We start from the raw sequence: 7,331 nt of genomic DNA on the forward strand, positions 1-7,331 counted from the left end.
TACCATGCATGATCACCAAGAACAACAGCAGCAGTAGAGCTGATCAACTTGAGCTTAGATTGCTACAGAGGGCAGAGCTGGAAACGCAATGCCATCCCTTTGAAGGAGCCCAGAAAATCAGGTGTGGATCCCACACATTGAAACAAGAAGCTGTAACATTTAAGTTGCCTTGGACACCCCAAGATGTTTGAGATGCCAGAGCTGTTGGCTATCTGCTATAGAAAGCTACTAACAGCGAGTGGAACCAACATAGGAGAAAGAAGTTTGTAGTCAACAAAAATGAAAAAGGAGTTGAAGATCTGAAGGCTGCTTTGACATCACATATGGAGATGAAGAGTTTGGAGTTTGCTCAGATGGTTTCCTGTCTTGCTTTGTGGATTACAGTTAAGTGATTGAATGAATCTCAGAAGAGACCTTGAACTTGCCTGTTGTTCTGACTGGCATGGCTTGTACCTGAGACAGGGATAATATTTACATTTTCAGGCAACTTTGAAAGATCATTTTAAAGCCTGACTTTTTTTTTCAGTATATTTGATATATATATATAATTTTATATCCCACTACATTGCAAAAAGTATTTATTACATGTAGAATTTTCCTGTTTGCATGTATTAATTATTTTAATAATTAACTCCTGGTTACCAATAATGGATCAGTGCCACACTAATGAAAAATTAAAACAATTCCCATTAGAGTCATTTAATCAAGAGCAAATTCAAATTGAATACCGTACTTCATGTTTTCTGTGTCTTTCTTTTTTATGAGTCCTAATCTGTTTCTGTATAAAGAATCTGTTTTTTTAAATCTATCTGTCCCTGTTTCTGCCTATGTATGTGACTGTCTCTTCTGTGTGTCCTGTCTCAGTTTGTCTTAATGTTCCTTTGCACTTGCATCTGTATCTTTCAATTGTATGACTGTATGTGTCTGTACCTCACAAAAAATTTCATCCTGTCTTTATTAAATAGCAAGAAAGCATCACAAGAAGGAAGGAATAGGATACTTTTCAGAATCTTAAACAAAATTATATAAGAGATTAAGTCAGTGGCTCAAATTAATCCCAACTGATGCAGATAAGAACCATCACTTTTTAATCAAGAAATATTCATAAATGTTGCATTCACCTTTTATGATAGGCTTTAGAAAGTTGCTTTCAACTTCTGTATTTGCTGGTTTTATTAAATGATACACAGATATCATTCTGGGTCAAGGACATGAAATAATATATGAATTAAGATAATGGCTATGCATTAACATTTATTGTAAAAGTTGATTATATGAAAAATCCAAGAGAAGTAGGTTAATTATTGTATTTTTTCCTAAAAGCTGGTTTAAAAGAGTGATAATAGAGTAGGATGTCAGTTTTAAATTTTAAGTGATCGTAAAGCATATTTTCTTCTCCAACTTTGAGTTCCAGAAAATCTTAGTCTTTTAAAATGTAAGAAATATTTTTATTATGTTGCATCACCATACCTTGCAGAGTTTTAAAAAGTCTCTCTCTCTCTCTCTCTCTCTCTCTCTCTCTCTCCCTCCCTCCCCTCCCCCTCCCCTCCTCTCTCTCTCTCCCCTCCCCCCTCTCTCTCACTCTCTCTCTCTCCTGTGTGTGTGAGCAAAATCTTATTGTCTGCAAATAAGGTAATTTGATTTCTTTCTGCTTATATTCCATTACTCTCCTTCAATGGTCATATTTCTCTTTCTAAGATTGCAGGTATTATATTGAGTAGTTATAGGAAAGTGAAAATCTTTGTCTTGTTCCTGAATTTAGTGGAAATATGTAGAGTTTCTTTCTGTTTATATTGAGGTTGTCTGTGTGCTTGTTCTAAATCATTTGTATATATATATATATATAAAACTATTCCTGCATCTCTAGGATGATAATGATTTGATCTTGTAGAATGGTCATTTTGATGTGTTTTGGAATTTGGTTTGAGTTGAATATTTTATTGATTTACATGTCAAATAATGCCCCGCTCAAAGTACTCTCCTGGTGTTCTTCATTCCATCCCTTCATTGCATCTGTGAAGATGACCCTCCTTCCTGGCATACCTCTTCTCTGTGGCATTAAATCTTTATTGAGAATTTTGGCATCAATATTTAATTAGTTGTATTGACTTAAAATTTTCTTTCTTTTTCTTTCCTTTTTGATGCTTTTTTAGGATAATAATGGCATTATAAAAAGAAATCAACTTCCTGAACACAGATGTTTTATTTTTGGTGTATGTTGACAGAATTTTTTATTGCTACCTCTATTTTACTAGATATTATGAGTTTAATTTAATTAAATTGTTTATGTCATCTTGCTTCAACTTTGGTAGTTCCTATACCGAGAAATTTATCCATTTTTTTCTATGTTGTCAAATTTGGAAGATATTGATTTTAAAACTATTAATTTATAAGGCTGGAGATATGGGTAATTGGTTAAGAATACTGGTTGTTTTTTCAGAGGACTTGTATTCTGAGCACCCACATAGTAGCTCACTACTATTTGTCATTCAAGTTCAAAGGAATCCCATACCCTCACAAAGATATACATACAGAGAAAACAATAATGTGTATAAAATAAAAACAAACTATTCAAAATAAGAATTCTTTTTTTGTCTTTTTTATTGGATATTTTCTTCATTTACATTTCAAATGCTATCCAAAAAGTCCCCTATACCCTTCCACCCTGCCCTGCTCCCCTACCCACTCATTTCCACTTCTTGGCCCTGGCTTTCCCCTGTACTGGGGCATATAAAGTTTGCAAACCCTAGGGTCTTCTCTTCCCAATGATGGCCGACTAGGCCATCTTCTGCTACATATGCAGCTAGAGACACAAGCTCTGGGGGTACTGGTTAGTTCATATTGTTGTTCTACCTATAGGGTTGCAGACCCCTTCAGCTCTTGGGTATTTTCTCTAGCTCCTACATTGAGGGCTCTGTGTTCCATCTTATAGAGGACTGTGAGAATACACTTCTCTATTTGCCAGGCCCTGGCAAAGCCTCACAGGAGACAGCTATATCAGGGTCCTTTCAGCAAAATCTTGCTGGCGGATGCAATAGTGTCTGCATTTGGAGGCTGATTATGGGATGGACTCCTGGGTGGGGCAGTCAAGCTAAGACAAAATAAGAGTTCTTAAAAAAAAAAAAAACTATGTCTTTATGATTCTCTGATTTTCCTCTGTGTTTATTATGATGGTCACATTTTCATCTGTAACTGCTTTAATTTGAATAATATCTTTTTTGATTAAATTGAGGAAGGGTTTGTCAAATAGAATTACTTTTTATTTTCTATTTTTTAATCTTTTCTTATAGTCCATTCTTTATTTCCCTCCAGCTCCTCTCAATCCCCATCCCTCTTCCCCTACCTCCTCATTCCCCTTCTTCAAGAGGATGTCACTACCCCATCCCCACTCCCACTCCACTAATCCTCCCCAATCCCTGGGGAACTTCAAGTCTCTCCATGCTTAGGTCCCTCTTCTCTCACTGAGGCCAAACCAGGCAGTCTGCTACTGTATATGTGTTGGGGCCCTCATATCAGCTGATGTATGCTGCGTGGTTTAGAAAATTTCTCCCCATGCCAATGAATTTGAGGCTCTTTCCTACTTTCTTTTTTATTAGACTCAGTGTATATAGATTCATGTTGAGTTCCTTGATCCCCTTGGACTTGAGCTTTGTGCTCAAGTCCGAGGGGATCAAACATTCATCTATGATAAAAATTCATCTATTTTTATTTTTCTACATATAAAAATATAGAACACTTCATGAATATCTGTGTTATCCTTGAGCAGTAGCCATGCTTATCTTCTCATTAAAGTTCCAACTTTAGTATATGTGCTGCTGAAGCAAGTACTGGAATTACTTCATAATGCATGCATATGCATAATCAAGGAAACAATAAATAATATGAGCAGGTAACTAATATAATGACAATAACTATGAGTAAAGTATAGGTGATAAGTTTTTGGGAACAAACTTACATAATGAGCTCATACAAGCCAATTTCAATAGATATCTGAGTATATGAAAGGGACAAAAATATCCTGCATTATTTTCAAAGAAAATATTAAGTCTTTCTGATACCCAAATATTGCTGAATATCACTACCCTTTAGCCAAATGTAACTCAAACCATAATTAGATATCAAATCACATTTTTAAGGCATTTGACAGGGTATAACATGTTGGTTGGAGTGCATAGTAATATGGAATTATTCATACTGCTTGTAAAAATTAAATGAATAAATAATATGAAAAAAGTATAAAGGTTTATCAAGAGACAAACCATACAAATCAGCAATCCTACTGATTTTTGCCATATTCCCAAAGGACTCTGCATCCTACTCCACAGATACTTTGCTACTACATTCACATTAGCAAGGAATGGCAACAAATTATATGTTCCTTAGTTGATGAATGGATAATAAAATCGTGGGATACATACACTCTGGATTACTATTCAGAAACAAGGAAAAATAAAGTTACAAAATGTACAGGTAAAAGTGATGGAATTATTAAATATTAAATAGAGACATCTATATCAGGTTCCTGTGAACATAGAGTCTGGCTTTGGTATCTGCAGATGAGATGGATCCCCAGGTGGGGTAGTCTTTGAGTGGCCTTTCCTTCTGTCTTTGTTCTACTCTTTGTCCCCGTATTTCCTTTAGACAGGAGAAATTCTGGGTTAAACTTTTTTTGATGTGTGAGTGGCTCCATCTTTCAACTGAGGGCCCTGCTTAACCTCTGGATATAGTCTCAAAAGCTTCTATCTCTCCTTTGTTGGGTATTTTAGCTAACGGCATCCCTGTTGGGTTCTGGAAGCCTCTTGATTTCCTGCCATCTAGAACTTTCTGATTGCTACTCCCCATTCCCCATCCCCCTTTGCTACACACCTCTGTTCAATTTTCTGACACTTTAAACATCTCCCTGTCTCCTCCCACACCTGATCCTGCCTCCCTATTCCATCCTTCCTCTACTCTCTTCATCCAAAGTCCATCCTTCCCTCTACATCCTTTGATTATTTTGTTCCACCCTCTAAGTAGAACTTAAAAATCTACACTTTTATCTTCCTTCAGCTTGAGCTTCATATAGTCTGTGAGTTGTATCATGGGTATTCCAAGCTTTATTACTAATATCCACTTATCAGTGAGTACATACCATGTATGTTCTTTTGTGACTGTATTACCTCACTCTGGATGATATTTTCTAGTTGCATCCACTTGCTTGAGAATTCATGAAGTCATTTTTTTAAAATAGCTGAGTAGTACTCCATTGTGCAAATGTGTCCTGAGATGCTCTGCCAGAACTTGACAAATACAGATGCAGATGCTTGCAGTCAATCAGCAACCATCAGACTGAGTACTGGAACCCCAATGGAAGAGTTAGAGGAAGGAATGCAGGACCTGAAGGAGTTTGCAACTCCATAGGAAGAACAACAATATCAACTAAGCAGATGCTCAGTGCTCCCAGGGACTAAACCACCAATAAAGGAGTACACATGGAGGGAACCATGGCTTCCTCTATATATGTAGCAGAGGATTGCATTATCTGGCATCAATGGGAAGGTAGACCCTTGTTCCTGTGAAGGCTTGGTGCCCCAGTATAGGGGAATGCTACAGAAGTGAGTCAGGAGGGGTTGTGTGGGTAGAGGAACACCCTTATAGAAACAGGGGGGAAAGGGATGGAATAGGGGTCTTGTGGAGGGGAAACTGGGAAAGGAAATAATATTTGAAATGCAAATAAATAAAATAATCAAGAATAATAAAAAAAAGTAAAATATTAACTGGAATTAGTTAAGCCATGCTTAGGAATACAGATTTCACATGATCAATTTTATCTGTGGTTTCTAACTCTGAATCTTGATATGTATGTATCCAACCTGAAGTAATCACAGGAATTGTAACCTAAAAAGGGATTGTGGGATATCACTAGAGAGAGAAAGAGTAGAATATAGGTTTTACAAAGGGAGAAATGAGCCGCGCGTGGTGGCACACACCTTTAATCTCAGCACTTTTGGGAGGCAGAGGCAGGAGGATTTCTGAGTTCGAGGCCAGCCTGGTCTACAAAGTGAGTTCCAGGACAGCCAGAGCTATACAGAGAAACCCTGTCCTGAAAATCAAAACAAAACAACAACAACAAAATCAACAACAACAAAGGGAGAAATGGGGGAAATTTGTCTCAATTAGATAAGGTTATGAGCTCAATACAGAAGAGAGAAAAAAATAACATTGTGAATGATTATTGCTTTTAGGTGTGCTGTCAAGATGCTAGTGTATGATCCCTCCAGTTATTTTTTGGAGGCACTTGCATCTATGAGATTTACTCTTACCACTGCTTTCATTGCATCAAATAAGTTTTGGTATGATGTATCTTCATTTTCATTAAATTCTTAAAGGTCTTTCATTTCTTTCTTTATTTCTTCCTTGACCAAGTTATCAATGAGGGGAGTGTTGTTCAGCATCCATGTGTATATGGGCTTTCTATTCTTTATGTTGTTATTGAAGATCACCCTTAGTCCATTGTGATCTGAGAGGATGCATGGGATTATTTCAGTCTTCATGTGTCTGTTGAGGCCTGTTTTGTAACCAATTACATGATCAGTTTTGGAGGAGTTACCATGAGGTGCTGAGAAGAAGGTATATTATTTTGTTTTAGGAGGAAAGGGTCTATAAATACCTGTTAGATCCATTTAAGTCATAACTTTTGTTAGTTTCATTTTGTCTCTGTTTAGTTTCCGTTTCCATGATCTGTCCATTGATAAGAGTGGCGTGTTGAAGTCTACTACTACTATTGTGTGGAGTGCAATGTGTTCTCTGAGCTTTAGTAAAGTTTCTTTTATAAGTGTGGGTGCTCTTGCATTTGGAGCTTAGATGATCAGAATTGAGAGTTCACCTTTGTAGATTTTTCCTTTGACCAGTGTGAAGTGTCCTTCCTTATTTTTTGATAACTTTTGGTTGAAAGTTGATTTTATTCAATATTAGAATGGACTCTAGCTTTTTGCTAGGGATCATTGCTTGGAAAATTGTTTTCCATGCTTTTACTCTGAGGTAGCATCTGTCTTTGTCACTGAAGTGAATTTCCCATATGCAGCAAAATGCTGGGTCCTGTTCAGATATCGAGTCTCTTAGTCTATGTCTTCTTATTGGGGAATTAAGTCCATTGATGTTAAAAGATACTAAGGAAAAGTGATTGATACTTCCTGTTATTTTTGTTGTTAGAGGTGGAATTATGTTTGTGTGGCTATCTTCTTTTGGGTTTGTTGGAAGAAGATTACCTTCTTTCTTTTTCTAGGGTGTAATTTCCCTCCTTGTTTTGGAGTTTTCCATCTATTATAATTTGTAGGGCAGGATTTGTGGAA

The 7,331-nt window shown here is 36.6% G+C and overlaps 1 non-coding gene across 1 annotated transcript; it reads right to left on the reverse strand.

Annotated features, from left to right (window-relative positions):
* Positions 1-3,721: 3,721 nt before the first annotated feature.
* Positions 3,722-3,828, reverse strand: Gm25061. The gene has a single exon (XR_003953146.1). It is a non-coding gene; the product is annotated as a U6 spliceosomal RNA (small nuclear RNA).
* Positions 3,829-7,331: the final 3,503 nt, after the last annotated feature.

The sequence above is a fragment of the Mus musculus genome, chromosome X, assembly GCF_000001635.26.
Source record: "Mus musculus strain C57BL/6J chromosome X, GRCm38.p6 C57BL/6J".
NCBI classification, from domain to species: domain Eukaryota; kingdom Metazoa; phylum Chordata; class Mammalia; order Rodentia; family Muridae; genus Mus; species Mus musculus.